Consider the following 26,454-nt stretch of genomic DNA (forward strand, 5'->3'; position numbering starts at 1 on the left):
CTATCTATCTGTCTGTCTGTCTGTCTGTCTGTCTGTCTGTCTGTCTATCTATCTATCTATCTATCTATCTATCTATCTATCTATCTATCTATCTATCTATCTATCTATCATCCATGGATAATCTCCTACAAAACATACCCAGGTAAAACAACAGAATATCATTCAGTCACCTATAGCTCAATGATGTATAATCCATCCTGGATAATGACCGGGTGATAGACTTATGTCTGCTTACAACAACCACCCAGCATGAAACATTATGAAGCAAAGACAATAGACTATACCATAATAATGTTAACACAGGAACCTAACCCTCAGTCAGGCCCAGGTGCTGATTATGTTCCTAAATTTACTCTGGCAATATTATCATAGGACTTAATAATGTCACCACAACATCAGCTGAATATACACTTGTTCATCCACTAATGTGGCATCTGTCACCATCCATCAGCAGACTCCACCATACTTTGCACTGGACAAACTAGCAAGTCTCTGTGTGAAAGACTAAATGGATAGGAAACTGACCATCAGAAATGGCAAAACTGAAATATAAGTAGGGGGATATTTCACTTCTGCCACTGATCTCAGCATAACAATCCATGAAATAAGGAATAACAGATACCAGCTCCAGTACAAAACAGTGGTGTTAAAACTCATTAAAACACTACTTTTCATGGATTAAACAAAGATGTTTTGAAAGTCGCTATCTAATATTAACTTGCACACTAAACTACAGCTTCTTGTACAGCCATTATAAATAATTTTCACTATCTCCATCTCTTCTACTGTCTCTATGCCTCCATGCTTCCCTCCTTCCCAACAACAGTGATGCACGTATCGTTCGTGCCTTTCATCCATAGTCCATGGAAAGAAAAACCCTTTTGGCAGAGAACTATCAATTATACTGTTCGATACCCTGAATAAATGCTTAAGAGATCAGAGCCCTTGTGAGTCTCTCTAGGAAAAGAAAGTGGAGAAATCAACTGTAACACTTCCCATTTTGTCAGGGTTGTCACTAGGCAGCATATTTGAGGCAAAGTGTACAACAGACGTGAAATAATTCCTGTGAGAGGAAAGAATCCCTCAGAGACAGCTCTGTCTCATTTTCATTATTACTTTGATATGATGGGGCACACTGCTTCCCCCCAAGAAACTCAGTGAAACTCCTTTCTCTAGGTATATGACAGAGATACATCATACCTCTCTAAATTTGATGCCTTTATCCTATAGAGATACAGACATAAAATGTGAAGAAGACACTGCCATTATGGAGAATTTTCATCCCTAAGAAGGAAGGGGAAGAATATTGGTGAAATTCAAATGGTTTTGCATGATAGAGACTCATGAAACAATTATGTACCACCATTCAAAGATTTAAGTTGTGAGATTTAACAAGACCTCTCCTTAAAGAGCTAGAGAGCCACAGGCAATAGATGACATGTTTGGTTTTGTCTTATTTGTGTTTATCATATTTGTGCAATCTGTTGACTTTCCAGCATACTGGACAATTCTAAAAATCTCCAACCAATGGCTGTGTTGGGAATTATAATCCAGTGCCTCTGGAGGGCACCACTTGAAGAAGCCTACTTAAATCATCACTATCCTTTCTTTCACTGTCATGAATCTCCAGCTTGTTTATAAGAAGGCTTTGGATTAACCTATGTAGATCAAAGAACGCTGGGAATAGTTTGTAGCTCAGCAACACAGCAGACACTTTTCAGTTCCTAGGTTTTCTTGATAAGGAGAAAAACAAATAGGTCTGAAACCCTAGATTGTGTCAGCCAATCGACGTAGATAATTCTAGGTTAGAAGTATCCATAATCTGTCTTAGCATAATACTCTGCATTTCCTCCTCCCCATCACCCCATAAAATGGATATTTTGTAGTACCTACACACTCCTCATGAAATGTTCTCCACACCTTTAACTTTCCAGGCTATGGTGGGCTGTGAAAAGGTCCCAGGGAACATCAGCAAGATGCCAGTAGTTACATTATTTGGGCCCCTTTTGTGTGTGGTTGGATAGATAGATAGATAGATAGATAGATAGATAGATAGATAGATAGATAGATAGATAGATAGATAGAAGAGAGAGAGAGAGAGAGAGAGAAGTTTCTAGGTTGAACACTTATCAGCATTTCAGCAAACATCCTTTCACTGTGCTAAACCAAATACCTCAGTACTTTGGTCACATTTAGCTTTGTATGTTCATTAGGGCAAAACTTTGAAGAAAGGAGATGCCAAAATAAGCTTCCTTTGGCCTTCCCTCTTTCAGTCCCACCAAGCAACAGACCAGTTCACTAGGTGTGACAAAGGTATAACAGATCAAAGATCATCCACCTAGCCAGGGCCACTGCTGCTCTTCTATCTTGTAAAGTCTTTGCCTTCCAGTTCATTAGGTTAGTTTGAAATGGAAATTATCCTGAAAAATACATCAAGCATGCCAGCAGAGGAGTTTTACCTTTCGATTATTCCTCCCTTCCCCCAAGATTGTGAAGATGATCAAAATCGAGAGGGTACGAAAAGAGAGAGAGAAAGAGGGAGCGAGAGAGAGAGAAGAAATGATAACTTAATATCTGAGAGGTAAGTGTTAGTAATTAGTCTGAAACACTTTGATCATTAATGCATGCAATCAAATTATCATCAAGAACGTTTCACAGTCAGCCCCTCCTTCTCCTCCCCTCCACCTTTTTCTCCCTCCCCTCCTTGCCATTAAAAACAAAAAGGATTGGCAGACTGCAGTGGTAGGTAACTGTTCTGTTGAGGAGAAAGTTTGCAAAGGAAGATGCTGCTCCCTAGCGTCCAAAGGATTTGAAACTGACTCCAGAAAGCTGTGCCAAGGAAAGAGAGGCTTCTGAAAGAAAGGCCAAGCCATAAACTCGTGGTCCTGGACAGAATTCCATCCAATGTACCAGCTCTTTTTTATCTGCTCAGATATTGATCATATTCCCAGTAGATGTAACTCAGGTTCTCCTGCTTTGAGGTCTTCAGTGAAATTAAAAGTGTGCAGTTCATTACAGCCCTCTCTTTCTATCTTCTCCTTCCCCTCCCCCCTTTAATCTTTTGGCTGGGTCTTGATGACTGACAGCCAATTATCCCCATGTGATTCACAATCTTTTTCTTTCTTTTCACAGTCTCCTATACCCTGTGTCCTCAGAAAGAATAAGAGATCCACAATATCATGCATGTGGTGAAAGAAAAGAATGCTCAGAAGCCAGTTAAGAAAGTAGATATTTTTCTAAACCTCTCTCTGTCTTTATTTATTTACCTACTTGGCAAAATGTCAGTGTCCTAATATCTAGAAACTTGATGGAAGGTTATAGTGTACAAAGTGATGGTCACTTTGTTTGAGCTGGGCAGCCCTATAAACCCATGCAATGGATGGATGGATGGATGGATGGATGGATGGATGGATGGATGGATGAATCAAAGGGAGTCCAGCATTTGGACTCATGCAAGACAGGTCCACTTTCTTTAAATATTCACTGATGCAATGTTGTATCAGTATGCTTGTGTTGGTGGTGGAAGAACAGGAAGTGGAGCAGCTGTGCCTTGAGTTACTTCTATTTATTTGAAATCTTAAGAGACTACTCATGCATAGAGCTGACGAGTGTGTACAAGCTGGAATGAAGAAGCAGACATAGTCTGCAAAGGAGCCAGCCTCTTGTTTGGTTATTTGTAACAGTAAAGGATTAAGGATAGGTAACCAAGAACGTGAAGGGAGGAAAAAAAAGTCATGCAGAATATTTTGGCCTGTTATGAGCACATGGGCAGGGTTACCATAAAGCCCACAAATGATGGCAAATTCCCCAGGCTATCCCATGAAAGGCAATCTCAGTGAATCTGCCATTTTACATTTCCTACAGTGCCTTTGAGTTCCTGAAATAGCTTTGCCCAGAGGCATTTTGGGAACACTAAAGGTATTTTGCAACCTTGGAATCCACCTTGAAAATATTGCTGAAAGTATAAGAATGTTGATGCTGAGAAATCAGCCTCCTTCACTTCTCTACTCACCCTTCTTACACCGACTCAGTTAGTCCCAATGTCGAGTTGATTTTATTTTGCTCCCAGGGGCTCTGTCCAATTTTAATCAAAGTCTCACTAATGTGCAAAGTTTTATTGAGCTGGATTGTTGCAATCACAAGTGTTTGTTCTTCATTTCCTCCTGGCTCATTGCTCACCTGAACTCATTAAATTCTGAATACAAGTTAAGTAGATCCATGTATAACATTTGACACATACATTATTTGGAAGTTGCCTCAGTAGCAAAGCATGATTGTCTCCCAAAACAACCCATATTCCTTTGTTTTACAGTGATGGTGCACTGGTGCAGGTTAAATATACAAAGTCATTTCAATAACCTCTCTACCACTTGCCTAAATGGACGTTCTCACAGTTTTGTTGTGAATGAATCCTCAGGCTGACAATGATGAGGCTATCATTGTAAGCTTGACTCCCTTTATGCCAACTAATTCTAAATATTGATCATCTATATTAATGTATGTTTGTACCACTTTCCTTTTTTTAAAAAATGATTCTCTCTGGTGTGTTCATGTTTCCACAAAATGAGGAATGATATCTCATTTTTCTGACTATATTGACCCTTCCCAGTCTACTTGCAATCCTTTTATCATTAATTTTTACTCTTTGGCTTTCTTCATCTCCTGGCAATGATCATTTTATTCTGTCATCTCTTCACATCAGGCTCCTATCTGCCTGCCTGCTTAAAAATGAATATTCTGTTTCTTGTTGAGTCTAAAACTTGCTTCAATTTTTGGAGACATCAACATTTCATAGGATTCTGTGTGCTTTTATACCTCCTTTTGAAGATAGAAGAAGCTCCAAGTTGCCACCAAGGTTGGGGGTTTTTTTGGGTTTTTTTTTTCATCTCACTGAGTGTTAAAAGTAATCCCTTACCTACGGAAACTATATTCTCTTAATGAGCTAGGGCAATAGACGTCTTATTGCTAGTACTGCAAAAGAAAATGTCTTCAGTTTATTCTTGGTGTTCTGCAGAATTGGAGTTGAGCTGAAATAAAGGGTACCTTTACTTAAGTACAGTATATTGCTACTTGTGAAGAATGCCCTTCTACCACAAATTTTCAGGAGGGGCACACTCTCACACTGAATTCATTTTATAACCCTGGATGGCCAAGAGTTGATGATTTAAAAAAAAATAATTAAAACACAGGAGAAGTATTCAGAAGCATGGATAGCATAAACAAAGTTTTCTGCTGTTGAATGAGGTGCCCACACTCACATGAGAAAATCTGGGTCTGGATGGCCTCAAAAATGAGGATTAGTTCACGTTAGAATCAGCTGGATGCATTTCCTGCTTCATAGAAGACTTTCCTTAATTTGAGTGTATCTCTGTTTGAATGACTGATCCAAGTCTGATTTAAAAATACATAACTCTATGATGGAAGCCCAAGGGCTGTGAATTTGCTTATCCCCACTTAGCACCTGACAGCACCTGAGCAGATCTATCTAGTCAGAATCTTCCTTGTTTTGATGAGATGTAGTGCATTTCTATTTTAACTCTAGTAATTATTTCTAAATTTGCATTGATACCTATAACTTTACATGTGGAATTTCAGGCAAATTGTGTTCTCTTCAGTTAAGCTGCTTTGAAAATGGAAGGCAAAGGAAGTGGGAAATGGAAGATCTTCTGAGGGTTGTATATTTCAAGATATTGATTGATTGATAACTGAATGTGTTTCTATCTTTCCATGATTTGAATTAACTCTTGAAAGTATCAGACATCAGTTTCTAAACTTTTAGCTCTAATCCAAAGAACTAGTTAGATGTGTGTGAGGACTTGGTCAAGTTTGATGTGATATTTTAAGTTCTACCCAAAACCATAGTTCTCCCTACTATTTCACAACTCATTTTTCAGAAGTCTTTCAAATTCAAGTGATATGGCAGTATGGAATGCTGAAGAAACAAAAGCCCACATCACCAGTGAAAGTCTTATTAGAGACAGGGAAGCCTTATTGGAAGTACAATAAATTTCTTAATTATCCTCCTTAGGAATGTCAGATCATGTTTGGGAGGAGGAAATTTTTGGGGTGTGGTAGTAAGATGTTTTGGCATCTCCTCCACTGTCCATGTATGGAAAATGACTCTACTGATAGCTGAATCTAATTTCAGCACTACTGAGGAGATACTGTTGACCTCTGTACAGGAAGTATCAGGCTAAGGGGCCTAGGAAATGGCTTATTCCATGTTGTTTTTTAACAGAAGGAAACAGCTTCATAAAAAGGTAACCACTATTGCCCATGGCAATATTGTCCTCTCCCCTCCCCCACCCTAACTTTGGGTCTGCTATTCATAGCTTCCATTGTCTCTTGCTTGCGTCTGAGAGACAGTTACAATCCCATGTTCACCTTTTAAGGAGAACCTGCTTCTAGCAAGTTCTCTCCATGATTACAGTGGAGACCTAGTGCGGTGTTTAAGGGGCTGAACTAAGGGTGGCAAGTCCCAGGTTCAAGTCCACTTTCAAAGGCAAATGCTTTTCAAGCTCATTCAAAAGGGAGTTTACCTGCCATTAATTAGTTTAGGGTTATTCAGGCATGCTGATTTATTCTCATATGATTTTCATGTATTGTTAAGTATTCCAAAACAGAAATAGTGAATTTGTGATAAATTACTTTCATGTTTTATTTCTTGGATATGGGGTAAGTTGCAGCTTTAAAAATTTAATAATAGTAAATATACTGTATATTTTAGATTAAGAACGATGATGGCTATAATATGGAAATCTGTCTTCAAGAAAAATGATATGATCCAGAATGTATGTTGTCTGCTGAAGCAGAAAACACTAGAATTATAAAAAAGGAGACATAGAATGATCTAAAGCAATAAGATATAATTTTATGCCATGATATCAGGAAGGATCTATATTTTGATCAGATTTCTCTCACTTGACAAATGAAAATCATATGGATGCCCCTTTGAAATTTGCTCTATCCAGTATATCTTTCAGGAATACATTGTAAAGCCATTTGACAGTTTCCAAAGTGAATTACAGGCTCGGAGGCATTCTGCCCCTTCCGTGTATAAATATAAACAGTGCCGAACACAGATACATCCATACCACAGATTTTGCTTTAAACTGATCAGGTTCAATTCTTTGTTATTGCCATCCCAGCCATTTGGCAGGGCTCAGAATGCAGTTTTACATTGGCTTGACCTATTTGTTTTCCTCTTCCTGCCATAGATTCAAAGACTTTTGTAGGGCAATCTAAGAACATTAAATAAAATGTTGTATACCTGAGTCCCATAAGGAATCCATTACTCACCTTTAATAGAATGACTTCCATAAGAATTTTCCATACTTGCCTTTAAAAAAATCCTACTTCATGACTCCTTTATGTTAATGAATATAATATTACTATCAATATCCTCTACTATGAATACTAGTGTTCCACTTCAAAGGAACTTGTAATGGACAAATGGTTCAGTCTATTCCTGGTTTATCATATCTTTTATATGTTCCTCAGAAAGTTTGCCTGCAAAAGGTGGGGAGGGACACATGGTTACACATGTTGACCATGCCCACTACATCCTTTGTTCATGTTCTGTTCTGTCTCTTTCTGAGTGCCACATTGGGCGCTTAGATCTGAAAGGAGTTTCTACTCATATCACTTCAGTGCAATTGTAGGATGCCTGCTAATGTGCAGTGTAAAGTAAACAGCATTTTTAGCAATTTGCACATTGTTAACTGCGACAGCACATACTGTATAGCGCCATTACTAGGACTACATAGGCCAATCAGGGCCTCTCCAGAAAATTTCAGATAATTCTCCTCCAAGCTTACCCAGTTGAACAAATTGATTTATCATTCAAAATGTGATCTATTTATTTTAAATCATTTATACCTCAACTTGTCTATTTGCAAGCAAGAGTTCACTCCTGCCAGGTTCTTATATGATTGTCTTCTGCCAGATTTAGAATAAAACTGGGAGCGGCATCCTCCCCACCATATAAAAAAATGCTTGCTGATTTTTTGAAAAAGACAGTTGGAAAAAATGTAACAATCACATAGATGCATTTAAAACAGTGTTGTGGGTTGATAATAATTTGTAGGAGGGACATTCCCTGAAATGAAGTGCTGGATTGCAAGTTCATCTCAAGCAGAGAAACTTTGTCTCCTTATTTGCACCTAACTATGGCGCAAACATGCCCTGAAAAATCTTTTTTTTTTTTTTTCCTGCTGTGTCCTGATGACATTTCCATCAGGTTATCCCCAGCCCATGAGTGAGAGAAGTTCAGTGGTCTTAGCTTTACTGATGTTAAAATTAGTGTTTTCTTCTTTTCTCTAGCACTGACCAAAGACGCCCTCAAAATATGTACCATCTGACAGCCAATACACTGTATAACTAAATAAAATACTTTCTTCTCCTTCTACCTAAATAAAGCATCAAGGAGAGTTGGGATGGGAAAGGGCCAATCCCATTCTGAGCCTCCATCCACATTTGTGTTGGCCTGGATGCAAATCAAAAGGATGGGACACTTTTCATTAGGGAACAGGAGATTACTTGGTAAATCAACCTATGAGATACGACCCCACTAGGCAGATTGAGGTGACATTTTCCTATAGGAGAGGATAAGTGTGCAGGAATAACTCTAAAGCTGAATTGATTTGGAAGTCTGATTGCTAGATTAAATCAATGTATACTTTCTAGTGGAATCCAAAAGGGGACAGGTTGGGCAAAGTGATTGATCTGGTACTACTACTCTATGAAACTATTGTCATCAGCCAAAGCAGGAATATTGGTTGCTCTTTTATTCCCCCTTTATGATGATGCAAGATTTGACTCTATATTTGTACAAGTGGAGAGAAAAATCCTAGGGTGCCTTCAAACTGATATCTGTGTGGACCCAGTTCTGGGCCCCCTCAAGGGAAAGCAGGGTCTTCATGTCTTCCTCTACCACCCTCTACCACCAGAATGTTGCATTTTGAAGGCATTGATTGATTATCACTAGCAGCAACACGACATTGGTTTGCAGCTGACCAGCGGAGCTTTTTGCAAGCACTACAGAAACCTCCATAGTTCTCTTCTAGGCCTGGGGACAACTTCCAAGTGCTGCTTCAATCCAGTGAAGGTCTGGTTGAAAACCTCCTTCAGATTGGTGCCTTGGACTGAAATGATGCTCTCTTTGAAGTGTCAGATCAGAGTGATGGCACAGCTTCACCCAGATACTAAAAGGAGCTTCTATAGACATGTCCTCCAGCTTTCTGACTGATCTGTGCACTTTTAAAAAGTCCGAATAAAAATGCATGTGTTTCTGTGCACACATTTATATTACATGAAAATCATTATGCATGTTTGTACCTAGTTAGTTTGTACCTTAATCTATGCATTATATTTTATAGCTATATGTATGCATTTTTATGAAGAGAACTGTATTCTGAAATATGTTGGTCAAAACCCAAAGCTAATTGCATTCTCTTTCATGTATTAAGTCAGGAAGTGTAAATTAGATCACTTCATGTTAAAATGTGAATCAAACTAATTTCTCTCCATCCCAAAGCAGTTCCAACAGGAAGCTTATTGTGTTCATAAGTACTGTACATTGTAGTGTGTCTCTGTATGGGTATGTATATACACATACACATACAGCCAAATAACAAATTGACCAAACATTTGTATTTGATTTACAGCCTTAGTTGATACCTGTCTTATCCAGCATTGTTTCAAGTTACATATCAACCTAAAATATCCAGTAAATGCCCAGCTGATCCCCTCCTTTCTGGGCCAAACTCTACACATCTTGCAGCTGGTTATCCTTACTAAAGGGTTCAGGGGACAAGATGAAGACAACATCATGGGGACACAGCAGAAGAAAAAAAAGGTTACCATGGCAAGTTTGTGCCATTATGAGGTACAAGTGGGGAATGGCCTGTGAAGATAAAGAAAGGTTACAGAAAGGATAGAAAGAATACTAGGCTTGTTGTTACTATAATGAATACACAAAAGTCAAGCAAATTTAAGGGTATGGCTAATTTTTCTTCTACTTGTTTTAATTTTTAAACAAATGACCTCTAAGCCTTCTCCTAGCCTGGGGTTCCTCAACCTTGGCGACTTGAAGGTGTGTGGACTTTAACTCCCAGAATTCCCCAGCTAGGGAATTCTGGGAGTTGAAGTCCACCCATCTTCAAGTTGCCAAGGTTGAGGAACCCTGTCCTAGCCAATGGAATGGGGACAGTTTCAAAGCAGCAACAACAAAAAACAAACAAAGAAAGAGCATTACTCAGTAAATAAGGAAAGTCTTTATTAATTCTTGCATGGATACGCGTTCGTTATACACATTTCCCCCATCCCAGAGTTGATTAATAAGCACAATATCATCTGTGATCATTGCAGGAACTATACTGTGAAAGAAAGGCACTGAAGGCCTCTAATTGTTTTCTTCTGTTTCCCTTGCTCTCTTTCTCACTTGCTTTTTTTTTTTGGTGGGGAGGGGGGAAATGCTTTAAAATAATGGTCCTAATCATTAATTCCTTTGGTGTTCATTTGAATTACATCAATCACTGCTAACTCATTTGGTGTAAACGAAGATGTCAGGCACACTTCTGCGGGGATTCTTTTTAGTAAAATGTGTTCATTAGCTGTATGGAATCTTAGTTTTTGCCCGCTATTAGAAAAATTAACAGGAGTTCAGATATGGAGGCTGCTGGATGTATAGAATCACACTGTTTTCATCAGCCCCAGCTACATGCTACTGTGCACAGGACAGTCATGCCTACTGGTGGAAGCTTGACTGCATGCCTGGTCCCATCCTCAGTGACACACCCCTGGCCCAGTTCTGCTCCTTGATCTCCTGTGTGAAGTGCTGACCTTGTTATTTTGTATGCATAGGTCTGTTGTTATCTGCTTCATGTGCTTATTTCAAGCCTAAAACAACCTTCCCCAAGCTACTGTCCATCAGAGGTCAAAGGCCATAAATGGAAATACATCTAGGCCTCTGGGGGACACCAGGCTAGAGAAGACTGACCTAATGTTTTGAGATGTTCCTTCCAAGCCCCATGAACAGCTTTGGGTAGAGTTCACACTCTACCCACTCAGCACATTCTACTGTATACCTAATAACCCACTCACAGTAGTAGAGGAAGCTGTGTAAACATGTGCAAGTAAAGTTCAGCTTTTATGCCTCTAAGGGCAAAAGTAAAGTCCCTCCCCTTTAGAAGGAGGACAAGAATTTAAACCACTATTTGACATTATTTTAAGATACCCAAAGTATTTTCTGCAGTTAACAGGAATTGTAAGCCTCACTTAGTCTATCATCACTTACATCCCACTGTCTCCTTCCAAAAACAAAGTTAGCAATGTCATTGTAATAGATGTTAAGCAAGATTCTGTTGCAGCACCTACCCTCTGGAATGATATCCCCCCAGAGATTCGTGTGGCTCCCAGCCTTATGACATTTGTGAAACTGTTAAAAACCTGGTTGTTCTCCCAGGCCTGGGGATGAACAGGATGGTTGGGAGGCCCATTTTTGGCTTTGTTTTGCTTATTATGTCTACTGAATGGTCTAGTATACTGTTGTTCTGGCCAGTCAGGGTTCTTTTTTTACTTGTATCTCCATATGTTGTTTTTCTTTTCTATTTGACAGCCACCAGAGTCATCAAGGAGTTGGGCACCCTTTAAGTTTGGAAATAAATAGAATTAGAAAATAAAAAAGACATCTTACTGAGAGAAGAAACAACTCCATTTGCACTACCATTTTTTTATCCAGCTGGGAGAGAATCTTAACTTTAAGCTGGGGTGTTGTTAGGACATGTGGGATTCCTATCCTCATCAAGGCGAGCCAGCTCATTAAAAAGGAAACTTTTTTCCAGAGACATGTTGCTTCTTTTTGACAGCACAGGAGTACATTGGAAGCTCCAAAGGATTGCTTGTTGAAGACAGCTGGTGATATGTACAATCCAAGGCTGCAGTGACAAAACTTGAGGAGGAGAACCCCTGGATAATTAGGCACCCTTTCACTGTCACTTCTGCCACCTCAGGATAAGATGTTCTGGGAAATTCGGAAGATCCTTTATTCTCCTCAGATCTCCTCAGTGAAATGACTAAAACATCAAACTGGTATATTGCACACACCAGAACTGCAAAGTTTCTGGTGTGTTTCTCCTACCAGCAACTAGCTGATGATCAATATGAAGTTGTGGCTTCAGCTACGGCTTGTGCGTTCATTGAAGTACTGTGAGTCAAGCACACAATTTCCATGTTTCATGATGGGCTATGCTTCTCCATTCCTATTGGATACTGAGTTGTCAAAGTAGGGACATAGACAGGACCAGATACTCACAAGACAACCAACTGTAATTACAGGTTCTGCAGTGAAGGAAGGAGAGTCCACACTCAACTACCTTGAGGGAAAGCCTTCCTCCATTAATTTCCTCCAGATAGGTCGGGTTTAAATTCTCACACTCTCTTGCCTTGTTGATTATTAGGGGAAGTAGCCTCTAACCCATTTAGAAGGCATAAGATGGAAGGTGCTTCCCCAACAGAATGCCATTCTGGTAGGCAGCTCCTACACTACTTTTTCTACTGTGCTCAGAACTGTAGCAGTGGAAGAAAACAAACAAACAAACAAATGTTAAGCTGGTGGACCTGAGCCTTAGTATTTCCTAGTTGTTAAAAAGCAACGGCAAAACCTCTTGTGATTTCATGGCCATGGCCATGGCCATGTCACTTTCTTGGCAGCAGAACAAAAGTGGCTTGCCATGGCCCTCCTCTGGCATGTTTTGCTGATTTCCCAACTTCTCCTGCAGCCCCAGGATTTCCCGGTGGCTTTCTATCTAAGTAGCAACCAGGCCCATCTCTGCTTAGCTTCAAAGCTCAGACAAGATTGGCCAGATGATGCCACCTGCTGAGGTTATTATTGAAGCCCTTAAAAAAAGTTTAAAAGTGAAGAAAAGAACAAAGGATAAAGCAGCAAGGGACTGGAATGAACTCCGCATGAATCCTGCACTGAGCACTTGAGATGGGGTACCTGTTTTATTTGTTTCTTGTTTGTTTGTTAAATTTTTAAGGCTGCTCAACTCCATGATGACTCTGGGGAACATGCAATAATAAAACCATTGTTTAAAAAGATGCAGAAGAAAAGATACAAGTAAAAAACTCCAGAGTTATCTGGAAGAAGAAAGACTGCTCCTTGTAAAAACAGTTCAGCACACAGGACCTCCCCCCGCTCCCTACCAGCCAGTCCAGCTCAAGGCCTAGGGAAGAGCCACGTTTCCAGAGCTCTTTTGAACCCAGCCTGGGTGGGGGCCAGACGGCTCTCAGGGAGGGTGAGCACTATGACAGTGAATGCCCACTTCCCAGCTCCCATCAGAAGGTGCTGTTTGATGGATGGATGGGGCCGGGAGCATGCCGACTCTGCCTGATTGTAGAGGAGTGAATAATCTTGAGAACAACCTTTATATATTTATATGTTATATGTTTCTTTCTTTCCATCCCAACCTTGTAGCAGTGACCTATGTATCTTTAGTTCTGCAAACTGTGTCTCCATATTGTACAGCCAATATTGTGTTCTTACATTTGTTTGCGCAATCTTGCCACATCCAAAATGATCAGGAACATCAGCTGAACAACATTCTCCCACCAATTTTTTTTTTTTAAAATCAGATCTGAATATTTTACCTTTACCCATTCTGGGATGGCTCTGTGGGCTACAAATGGGGTGCTTAGAGGCATTTGTATGATTGCCCCCCAGACGCACACACATTATATGCTTGCTTTTTCCAACTATTCTAACTGTTCCTGTCATAGATTATTTTTTTTTCTCATTGCTCTTGGTTAACAAAGGCAAGAGGAGGGGTGATACATCTATCCACTACTTGGTACCACTTAGGCGAACTGCACAAACACATTCTGAAATGTACTTGAAAACTGAATAATGTATGTATTTTGAATTTTGAGCTTGATATTACAATGAATACATTTCTCTATTTATTTAGTAAATTTAGAAGCCACCTGACTCCAGAATTACTCCAAAATTAACCTTACACTTAAAAAAATGTCTCAACTTAGTTAAAAAAATGAAAACCCAAGCAAGATAGGAAGTCTTGATAGATTAGGGGTGGACATGTGGTAAATTATTACACCTATAACCGCTCTAGTATGAAGAAGGCCTCTTCAGGAGTTTTGTACTTTATGAATATCAAATGTGTGAAATGGTCAGCACAGAACCAGATCTTCAGGGACAGCTGTTTACCCCTGTTGATGTACAATGGGGTCAGTCTGAAATATCATGTTTCAATCATGTTTTTATTAGTCCCCCATATTGCTCTGACCCATGGTACTGAATGTTTGAAAAGAGCTAAAGAATCACTTTCATTTGTTATAATAATGTTGAACTGAAATGTTCACTTATGTACAATCCTAGCTATGGAGTTCCTGGGGCTCTGTGTGTACATGTTTGTGTGTGCACACAGACACGTCTGCATGTATACATGTGCACGTGCAGTGTTTCTTGCCCTCTGTCCTGGAGCTATAAAGTTGTAATACCGTGGCCTTTCTTTACAGGAACATGTGAGATAAAGAATGAAAACTGTGGGTGTTACGTAATTTGATTTAAGTAGATTAGTGAACTAAAACTATAATGGCAGATTAAAATCCTTTCCAATTTGTTATGGGGAGGGTATTTCGCTGGTCATAGATAAGCAATCATTTCAATGTCATATTTAATGTTGGAGGAGGAGAAGAACTAAAATTTTCCTCCTCGGTATCCAGAGTTAGCAGATGATTTGTGTTTCAGAATGAAACCCTTACAGATTCCTCCTATCTATAATAGGCACACATAATATTACAGTTGGCTCTCCAGCATTACAGATGGGACTTGAATATGTTCATGTTTGGAACCCATTTTGACTCTGCACTAAGGACTATTTCTTCACTCATATTCCCAAAGCGATGAAAAGGAAAGTATTAAACTCATTTCCTTTTTCCAATGAACAGCAACTTTTCTTCATTAAAAGGTAAGACATCTAACTCTTCAGAGAAATGTCAATTTCTTTTAATATTGCTAAAGCCAGATACTTAATCGACCAATTCGTTTTCAAATGATGGACAATCCGATCATATTAATTTTTTATGAACGGTCCAGGAACCCTTCACTGTTTGGAAATAAGAGATACAATCCAACACGATGAGATAGGCTTAGCAGAACTCAGAACACATAGCCCTTTTATGAATTCTGCCATAACCATCCAAACTTTTAAACAATGTCAGTTTTTCTGCTTGACAATTTATACTGATTTGTGTGTGTGTGTAAAACCACTGCATTTGTCTAGCTTTAACCATTATTCAAACCATACTTAAAACAAAAAATTAATGCTGGTAAAATATAAAAGGAAGGGGTTTATCTGGATTTATTTCAATCATCCAGATAGAGTTGTGATGTGGACTTTATGCATATCATTCTTCTCTCATAATGCTCTTACCCCCCATAGTCAGTAATTCATTTTGCTAGTCGGCACTCAGCCATGTGTACTTATACTCAGCAGGCGTGTGCAGGAATCGAGGGCAGCAAAGGATTAATATTTCCTTAAATTGCCTTTAGCTCCCTGGAGTTCAAAGAAAGCCATAGGAAAAGTGGCTCGAGGTGCTGCTTACAGATTCTGCCCCATTTCTTCAGCTGAAGGAAGTGACGCATTCTATGACAGGGATAATAACTTAGCCTGACTGGCAGGTGTCCTGTGAAGCACCTATGAATGTCTTTGCTGAGGCAGATCAGGGATTATGAAGATTTGTAAAACTAAAGCCTTGGCTCTCCTGTATCCTTTGCACTCTGTGGTGCATCCAAGTCAATTTCCCCCTGAATATCTTGTCATAATGAAAAGACTTTGCATGACCCACCCTTCTTTCTGCAGGTAGTCCTCGCTTAATGACCACAATAGGGACCGTAAAATTGGTCATTAAGCAGTGTGGTCATTAAGTGAGTCACCATGTGACTGGACCAATTTTACAATCATTTTTATGGTGGTCGTTATGTAAATCACATGGTCATTAAGCGAATCCAGCATCCCCAATGGACTTTTTTGCTGGCAAAAAAGATTGCAGATCATGATCACATGATCGCAGGATGCTGCAAGTGGTCGTAAATGCGAGCCGGTTGCCAAGTGTCCAAATTGCGATCACATGACCACAAGGATGGCGCAACAGTTTGTGATGGTCATAAGTGCGAGTACAAGTTGTAAAGCACTTTTTCTGAGGCCATCATAACTTCAGACTGTTGTTAAATGAACAGCTGTTAAGCAAGGACTACCTGTACTTTCAACCTGTCCAAGCAAGCTGATGGCCACTTGCTTCTTATTCTCTTTCTCTCCTTTACATGCATTAAAATGAATCACCTTTTTCTTATTTCTCAAGGACAGTGATTAATCCACTGAACCATTCTGATTTCTGTTGAAATGTATTGAACTAATGAGCATGGAAAAAGAAAAAGAGGAGGAAAGAAGAAAAAAAAATCTCCCTCTTTTAATGGCAAACAATAGAGTTTAAATACATTCCAACCCCTTTAACATTGTTCAGTAATTAGTGACAAAGGACTTTTGTTCAAGCACAGAAAAATATTTAATAGCTACCCTATCAACCTGGAATTCATTTACCAGCCTTGCTCCCTAGTCTGCCAAGCCCATAAGTTATTTTGGCAGTTCAGTGCTCCTTCCTCCACTCTCCATCTCTCCTAATGCTTCAGACACAAGAGTTCAACATCTGCTAGTGCATTTTCTTTTGCCCCCTTTTTATTCTTTCCAATCCAATGGAATGTTGGAAAGAAATTATGGAAAGGGATTTGAGACTCTATCAGCAAGATAATTCTCTGAAAACTGAACAGAATGGGACTAATTTTGGTGTGGCAGGAAAAGCCAACCAAATAAAGATTAAGTTTGAAAATGGGCCAGATCCATCTGAGGGCTGCAGAGGGGGAAAAAAAAATCAGAAAAAAATCCCCCAATGCATTTTGTGATAGAAGTTGTTGGTCAGCGACTCAGGATACTGTCAGCTGCTCTAGTGTAAGTCTCTCTCCTTCTTTCTTCCTGGTTAGGTGGCGAGATGACCAGAAAGAGAGTGTATGCAATCCACCCTGCACTTCCCAGTGGACAAATATACACAAACACATAGAGACACAATGGGAGGGCAGAAATACACACAGAAACTGAGGCAACACATTTGAACCCACCCTGATTAGATCCTAATACACAGAGAGCCACACACGGATCGCACACATGAACACACACTGATTAGTCGCTGGTAAGAAAGTTCACACAATACATACAGGCATACAAAGACAGAATATGCTATTTATTTATATGGAAAAAGCTACAGACATCTCATACAGTCACTACTGATAAAGGGGTTGGGAAGCATTCCAGAAATCATGGTCTCCACACTTGCTTTCCCTATTGTGTTTACAAGACATCCTTTGGTCATTCATTTACTCAGTTTGACTTAAAAATCGAGGACCTGTTGATTACCTGAATCTTTCAGTTCTCAGTATGAAAACAATAAAGCAAAGTAACAAATTATATGCCTTGCAATGATTCCTGCAGCATATTTCATATTTCCTGGTTTCCATCCATAATTATTTAACTGCTTTATGGGAGTTCAGAAACAACCACCAAAGCACTGGAGCCCATACATCATATTCAAGAATATGAATAGAAGAAGCAGACTCTTCCTGACTGGGACTAGCAAGGGAGCCATTACCAGAACAGATCACTGTTCACAGAGATGCGGGGGGGGGGGGGGAGTTGGGGGGGGGAATCCTACTGTTACTTGTAACTCCTTTTCAGACATTCATCTAAAGCATAACTGGTAGATTCCTGCTGATAGAGTGGTTTAACAAAGGCAGAACAACAAAATCGTGATTAAAAAAATCAAACCCAAATGAAACTGACATCCCTTGATACATTTGAAAGTACTAAAAATAAAACAAGCAGGAACAGAAATGTTGGCATTAAAAGCTCTTTGACAATATATTTAGCATGATCTATTGTGAGCTGAGTTTACATATTTAAAACTTGCATATGCCACCCTTTGTTTTAAAAAGTCATGATGGTATACTTGGGAATTATCCATATATATATATGTGTGTGTGTGTGTGTGTGTGTGTGTGTGTGTGTGTGTGTGTGACATGAAATGGTGTCTCAGCTTGTCCCCATTCCTCACAAGAACTAAAGATAAACTAGGAGCAAAATTAATCAGATTATTCCATTGCACTTGAATTATTATTATTATTATTTCTGCTGTGAGCATTAAGCCATTCAGTAAACAAAAATCGCAAATGAGCATAATGTGGTCTATATTATTAACTGGCAACATATAAGTGCAAATGAGGCAAAAATAAAACAGAAGCTGCCCTTCAGAAAATAGTGTTTTGCCTTATAACTTAGTTACAAGAAATGTTCAAAACTTATACTCCTGAATAGCTATCCCTAATCTGATTCCCTTCAGGTATTTTGAACTGCAAGTCTTAGAATTTCCAGAAAGTAAAATAGAATCATAGAATTGTAGAGCTGGAAGGACCAGGATCATCTTGACTAACCCTTTGCAATCTGTAGCTTCTCAGAAAGTCCACTGAATTTTTGAATCTCCTTCATATCTTCGCAAAACAGTTTGAAGACACTTGATTTGATGTGTCAAATTGATGTGAAGATATAAGCTGAAGATTCAATTCAACAGAGTGATTTGATCAAATCACCCTAAATTACACCACCCCTTTGAAACTTTGCACAGTTTTACCATTTCCCTTTTTTCCCTGATGATATCACACCAAACTACAGAGAAGTCTTCACACTCTATAATCTCTTCTTCCTGCCCCTGATTGTCTAAGCCAGTGTTTCTCAACCTTGGCAGCTTTAAGATGGGTGGACTTCAACTCCCAGAATTCTCCAGCCAGCATATCTACAATTGTGCTACTGCATGTGCACCAACATGCACAAATAACAAAAGATTGCCCATGTGAGAAAAGAGAAGGAAATCACATTGTACATTTCCAAAAGTCATGTGTAATAACTATTCTGGTAATCAGGCAATGTCTGCTGAATGAATAATTCTAGCATAACTGGAACTAAGGTGGTCATCTGTAGCTTCTGACAATGAGATAAGCCTGAATCCTATATATTTTTTAAAGAATTCATCTTCAATCTGACACACATTCTTGCCAAATCATATTAGTGAGTGTATAGCAGGACAACTTTAGTTTATGAAATACTGGAGTAAACAGAAGAAAAAGTCTAGAAAACAGTGGCATGGTTTTTTTTAATTAAAAAGCAAAAGTTCAAATGCTCAAAATAAGTTATTTACACCAAGTCACCAATGGGAAAGTTGAATGGCTGAACTCAAGCTCTGAAACGTTCACAGTCCCCAGCTTTTCCTGATAAAGGATTTACGTTATCTGGCTGAACAAGTACAGGCTTGGGTGAAACACAGAGCAGCCTGACTTACAATGTTCCATTCTAGAGCTAAATGAAAACTTAGCATAAAACATTTTTCTAAATAGACTTCTGAGGTTATTTTTAAAATATCTTCCCCATCAAGAAAGTATGGTCATTTTGTAAACTCTTCTCTGAATATACTTACCTTTTCTGTCCACCCCTCTCATGATATCCCTGAATATTGTTATCTGGGGGGTAAAGATGATGGAGAATGCAACATGTAGCCAGTATCTTGACTCAATGCTCTTGTGATTTCTAGTGATAGCTTAAAAAAAGGGGCAAAGAGATAAGAAAGTAGTGATGTTAGTTTCTTACCTTACCTAAAAATTGTTGAAGAACTTTCTCTTCTTTTGGAAATATTTGATAACCCTGATACCCCATCCCTCCAAACTCAGCCAACATATAAAATCAAGAATTTAAATCTAGACCTGTACAGCATTAGCAGTCAGGAATAAATCTGCATACCTTAATTTCATTTCCATGTCTTCTCACCATGCCTGTACTAATCTTTGCCCATTTCCTGTATATATCCTTTCTCCTTAAAATACAGGGTCATATTCTATTTTTGGTGTTTTGTTTTAATGTGTAAATGCATCTGTGTTTTAATTTAACAATTAACATACCCATCTTCCATGAACAGTGCTGATAAAAGAGAGGAAAATATCCCCTGAGAAAAATCCACACAATCTAGGCTAGAACATTGTGAAGTTCTTAGGCTTTGCTGATGAAAAAAAAAAGACATTAAAGCAAAAATTATGAACACATGAATAACTAACAGTGTATCACAATGAATAATAATAATAATAATAATAATAATAATAATAATAATAACAATGGGATTGCTTGGACTTTGATGAGAAAGAGGTACTTTGCCAGTTTTAGTACTTCCATACTGAATAATACAGACTATTATTTGAAGCTATTTTTAGCATCTTATGGGAGCTATTTAAACAATCTTCCTCCACATGGTTTCTACCAGATGTGCTGGGACTGCAACTCCCAGGATTCCCTAGAATATGTTAGCATATTCTAACTGATTGAGGAAGGATATTCTTGAAAATCAGGACATTTTCATATGTGGGTGTGGGTGAGAGAGCAAGAGAAGGAGAGAGAGAGAAAGACATGCAGTATTGACAAAAATAAAGCCCTTACAAGTTAGAGCAATGACTAAATACCATGGAACTAGTTCCATGTTTGCAAATCAAGTATGGATCCTTCCTAGCCTTAATTAGTACATAGATTACCATTCTCCATCTGCCCGTGCAGACAGCTGGAGTACTATATGGGCACCAATGGAGAATATATTCCAGAGTTAGGGAATTGATTTCTATAGATTTAATTGTGCAGCATTACAAACAGATGGAGGAAGACCTAAGTGTTAAAAGGGACATTTCCCATGCTGTTTGTTTCCATGGCATTATCATAGCTTTCACAATACAGTATCCATATTTACTACAGTCTTTGAATGATTTGGGGAAGACTATTGTAACCTTTCCTACCTGTGAAAGCCAAGCCCAGGGATGGAGACAAGGAGACTCCCATGAATCAAACACCAAGTTCTATCATTAGGGTGATTAACATCAAACAACCCAAACTGTAACACTGTCTGTCATATGGGAAAATTTTGTCACAAGCTACAAAATCCCATTTAAATCGATTGCATTATGGCCAGCTGGAGTGATTTTTCTGCCAGTCCAATCAATTATGCAAATGCTGATTCTATCATGGGAATCTAGTAGAAGCTGCAATGATGTGAAAATGACAAGACTGCACTGTGATGTCACACCACAAACTCTGTTGGCTTGTCTTTGCATTTTAATGTTGGGCCTAACTCAAGTGGTTTATACTACAACAGATTTCATTCCTTGCCTGCCTTGCCTTCTCCTGCAGATGCCCAGGATTTCCATACAGATGTTCCAGGGGCAATTTTTGCATGCTACACACTCGTGCAACCCTGATAAGATATTATTTGGCTAATGGGATTGGACTATCTATGCAAATTGGCATTTGGGGGGAATAAGTGGGAAACTATTTGAATAACTGCCAGTCACATTTAATTTCTGATAGATTTAGGATGGTATACAAAATAGGGAGAAAACAGGAGATCCGCCTTGCTCATTTTCTGGCCTTGTCTTCCATGCGCAGAGCTGTCATGCTGATGCTTTAAAAACCACTAAAATGCATTTTAGTGTATTTGTGTTAATTTGTTTAACATTTGCTTACAGCCATTCAGCAGCATTAATTAAATGCCTTTTGAATGTTCAGCAACATAAAATGTACATGAGTGGAAATGAAGTGATCTGACCTCAACCTTCATAGGCAAGGGAGACCAAACTGAGCATCATCTGGAAAATCTGGAATTGATCTTTTGGCTTCATGTGTTACTTTATCATGCCAGTTAAGAAGGAGAAATATAAATCCTGGGCCTTGCAAAATTGGGTGTCCTAATCTAAGTTCTTTCCCATCTTCTTCTGCATTCCTAATGCACAAAAGGGAGAGGAACACTTTCCCCCAGTGGGAAAAAGAAGACAGCTCATATAATTTAAGGATGTCTCAGACAGATCTCTTTCTATTCAGATCGGGCTTGAAGGGGGATTGCACTTCAACACTAGCTAGCCTTATCCCCCATTCTTTCCTCAAGGCAAAATTCCCGGAATCTTTATGCAAAATCTCCTTTGAGTCATGCACAATTCCCAGTGATTATGTGACACACCCTTCTATTTTTCTTGACAACAATATAGAAGTGGATTGCCATTGCCTTCTTCTGGGATGTTTTAAATTTCTTAGTCTATCCTACAGTCCTGGGATTTCATGATGGTCTTCCACCCAAATCCTAATCAGGCCCAATTTTCTAACTCCCCAAAACTGGCCAGGTACTGCTAATCTACTGAGACCCAGACTCCTTAGCTTGGAATAATTGGTGGTGGGTCTTTGTCTCCATTTTATGTTAAAGTTTTTGATCAGAGTATTAGCTCTCTTCAGGGAATCATAGAATTGGGAGGGATTTCAAAGGACATTTAGTTCAACCTCCTACTCAGAAAAGGTTCTTAAGTATGAATTATAGAAATTGAATATTTGAGGGAACATGACCTGTGTAGTTTCCTCTTCTTTCCTTTGTCCTCAGCATCTAGCAGCACCTGGCTGATCTCCAAAAAGCTAAGTAGAGTTAGACTTGGTCAGTGCTTGGATGAGAGACTCCTCAGGAGATCTCAGCCCTGTGAACTAGACCGGAAAGTTGAATGAACATCTTTTTAAAAAATGCAATGGTAACCCATTTTTGTACAGTTGCCAAGATAACAACAAAAATTTAACCTCAACTCTTGGCAACTGGAATGAAAAGGATTTTTTATTCCTTTCTACCCTTAAAGTTTTCATTATGAACTCCTGTTCCAGTACTTGAAGCTACATAGAAATGGTTCTTGAACATGAACTGATTGGGTGCCAGAAATAAGGGGAAACTAAAAGTCTGATACTCCCCGAAACGAAATAATTATTCTCTGGTAAGGGGAAGCTTGAAAGACCTCTTCTCTCTCTTGTTAGTGCTTGCTCCCACTGGCACTAATTTTCTCTTTTCGCAAATGCATAGATTTGTAATCCTGAGTTTTCTTCAGAAAAAATTGGGAAGAAAGAGTAGGGAAGGGAAACATGCTTCAACCTTAAGGAGACTTTAGCTTCCTAAAATGAAGAAGTCAAACAAAAAAGCTCAATGGTTTTTCTTAAAAACAATTATTTCATTGTGATTTATATCTGAGTGTGTAATCACTCCTGCTCTTCTGTTCTGTTCTGTTCTGTTTTGTTTTGCTTTGTTCAGGAAGTCTTTATGGACACCACTGACACACAGACACATAGAATCTAAAGTAGTCCCCAAAGTAGTCCCCAGTTGTTTGGCATGTGACTCTTTGGATCTTACAAGCGGAGATACGCAAATTCTTCCTAGGCCTTGCCTCTTACATTCTAACTAACCATTCTACAGAGAGGTGGATCAACTGCGAAAAAAACTTTGCATATGCCATCATGTAGTCAAATGCTTCTGAATTCTAATCTACTTAGCAACTTGGCAAAATTTTGCCTACTTAATTTTCAAAGGGTTAAGCTAATCCATTTGATTACAAATGGGCACTATCATTATAAGAAGGTCAAGGGGTACAGTTCTCTTTCGAGCTTTTATTTAATTAAAGAAAACCACTAATGGCTGCTGTCAAATATTACTGCTGTTGAATAACTGCCATTAATGTTTAATGGATATTTTGAAAAATTTCTTGCCATGTAAGAACTGTAGAGAAATTCAGCGTCCTCATAAAAAAAAAAAAAAAAGTGATGTACAGATCCGTACAGATGAAATTAAGACATCTGTATCAATTTTGAGTATCATCATTACTTTGGAACAATGCAATTCAAGGAATCAAATGGGCTCCAGTCTGTGGAAATAGTCCTTCCTCAGTTATCTTCGAAGACTGAAAAATAGCCTGGGGAATCTCCTGGAAAATAATTTATTAATAGTTCAGTCCTATACCTGCCAGTTGGAAAGGACTTCACACTGAGCTGTATAGGGTTCAGGAAAATGGTTATAGAATGGACATTGCAATCTTGTACACCGGAAATAAGATTCACTAAGCTCAGTGAAATTTATTTTGAGTAGACATGTAGAGGACTCTGTGTTTTATGGAGTTTTTTACCTCCTTCAAAGCATGCTCAATTTCTGGTGACTTAATGGACAAACTCCAATAGCTTTCTTGGTAGCAATATGGAAGAAGCTTCCACCCTCCAGAATGTGTTTTTGACTTTAGATTTCCAAGACATTGGTGCTTCCCTTTGTGAACAAATTTGGTTGTATGGTTTCAAAGGCACAGCATTAAGTTCTGGATGAGACTATGTTCAAGTGCTAGTGGCCTGGTTGTTCCTTTGCGTTTTTCATGATATCCTTAACAGACAGCTAAGAGAGTAAACACAGAACTGCAGACTCTTCTAGCCACAGCATTTACTTGGTGCTTTGCAATGGCTGTGAATATCTTATTACAAAGTGTTGTTTAAACAGAGGATTATGGGCTTTTGAAACACATGCTAACCACTTGTTAGGCCATCATGGGGGAATCATTTTAGCTAACAAACATCTATTGCCAGAATCATTTGTAACTGACCCTGATTCCTCTAGCAGCAATAAATCTCCGACAAGGTTGAGGATTTCTAAGCAAAAACATTTTAGGACCAAATTCTAGCCAACTTTACCTAGAGTTTTTCTGTAACTGAGAAGTTGTCTTTTTCTCCTCTGCACTTACATCTACAGTTGTGGGAGAGTGTTGATCTTTTTATTTATTTACTTATTTAAACATTTTGTATGCTGTACTTCAAAACAACTTTACAGCTCACTCCTCTCTCCCCTTTATAGACATCATTATGTAGGGAAAAATTTGAAGTAACTGTAGTTGAAACCTTCCATTTCATTCTCTGTTGTCCAACCTTAGCGTAATGTACATATGTGGTAAGACACATTAATGTGCATTGTGAATATCCATAAAGACAACTACTCAAGATTTAAAAGAAAATGAAATCAATTTATTAAAGACATTATGTATGATGAAAAAAGGTAAGAAGAACAGAAGGATTCTGTAGCATGTACAGGTAGCCCTTGTTTAACAACTGCCCTGTCTAGCGAAGTTACAATGGTGCTGAAAAAGTAACTTTATTAACTTTAAATACAAAAGTCCTTGTATTTATGTCCACTGCAGGATCCCACGGTCATGTGATCACTATTTGCATGCTTCACAACCAGAGTCAAAGGAGAACCTGACAGTAAAATTGTAAGTTGTGGTTATGTGATTTCTTGCTTAACGACTGTGGTAATTCATTTAATGAATGCAGCAGAAGTGAGGCCGTAAGTCTATTGTGGTCACATGATGTCTCGCTTAACGATGGTGTTGCCAGTCCCAATTGTGGTCATTAAGCAAGGACTATCTGTAGGTTGACAAGGGAGAGGAACCCTGAGTATATCAGTCACCCAGTCAAGGAAAAGCAGAGCAGAAACAAATAATGGAATAGAAAAGGAGTCCCTGTTTGCTATTTCTACTCCTAATGCCCCTAGTGACCAGTAGGCTAAGAAGTGCAAACAGTTAATGTTTTTGGAGCTTTTCAAGTAGTCCAGTTTGTATCTGTTGCATTCTTAGAACAGATCTGCACCAGCGCAGGCCCCTCACCACTTCCCGAGTGCAGGGATGGACGATGTCGTCCTCCTCCCTCTCCCAACCACACGCAAATGCGCTCACACCCAGGTTTTCCAGCTTTGATTCAGAACTGCTCTTTGATGTCACAGTGATATAATTAACCAATAAATAAATCCCCACAGTCCTAAGATGTTTGAAGTGGGTGGCTTCCAGTACTTCAGTTCATGCTAGAAGCAGCCCCAACTTTGACTGGCTGCAGTCCCTGGCACACCCTCTCCCACCCAGTTGCTCTTTCCTTTCTGTTTTATATATATATGTGTGTGTGTGTCTGTGTATGTATACACACACAGACAGTATACACACATACACACAGTGTATGTATACACACACACACACACACACTATATATATATACATACACACACACATACACACACAGTGCACGTATACACACACACACAGTGTATGTATACACACACACACAACTTATATATATATTTAGATTGCAACATAGGGTAGTTGCTACTTTGTTTCTATGAAGTTGCTGAACTATCAGTTCTTCTTTGCTAGAAAATTTCCATGGACCTACCCAGGAACCAGAGTTCCCCTCTTCCTTTGATTATGGTAGCATCAGAACAATGACGGTACTATAGGAAGAAAAAGGGTGTGTGTTAGAGTACAGGAAACTGTGTGGCAAGGGGATGTTGAAAGCATTCATATGTGCAAACCCCTGGGAAAGCAAAGGAAAGGCCCTGGGACTAGTGTATGGATGGGAAGGGCAAGAAGGAGGGGAACGACCCATCGGGTCTTGCAGTAGGCATAGTCTGGGCAGACCACCAGCCTGGCCC

The 26,454-nt window shown here is 39.0% G+C and overlaps 1 long non-coding RNA gene across 1 annotated transcript in view; it reads right to left on the reverse strand.

Annotated features, from left to right (window-relative positions):
* The window catches only part of LOC148216730 (uncharacterized), an 86,996-nt gene extending 64,341 nt beyond the window's left edge, over window positions 1-22,655 (reverse strand). The window contains exons 1-2 of the long non-coding RNA XR_015795079.1: window positions 20,072-22,655; window positions 19,594-19,713 (exon numbers count right to left, since the gene is read on the reverse strand). This is a non-coding gene — a long non-coding RNA (uncharacterized LOC148216730). The remainder of the gene's footprint in view (window positions 1-19,593; window positions 19,714-20,071) is intronic.
* Window positions 22,656-26,454: the final 3,799 nt, after the last annotated feature.

Source organism: Python bivittatus, unplaced genomic scaffold, assembly GCF_059951505.1.
Source record: "Python bivittatus isolate LINGU-HERP-01145 unplaced genomic scaffold, Pbiv_v1 ctg000080_np1212, whole genome shotgun sequence".
In the NCBI taxonomy this organism is placed as follows: Eukaryota; Metazoa; Chordata; class Lepidosauria; order Squamata; family Pythonidae; genus Python; species Python bivittatus.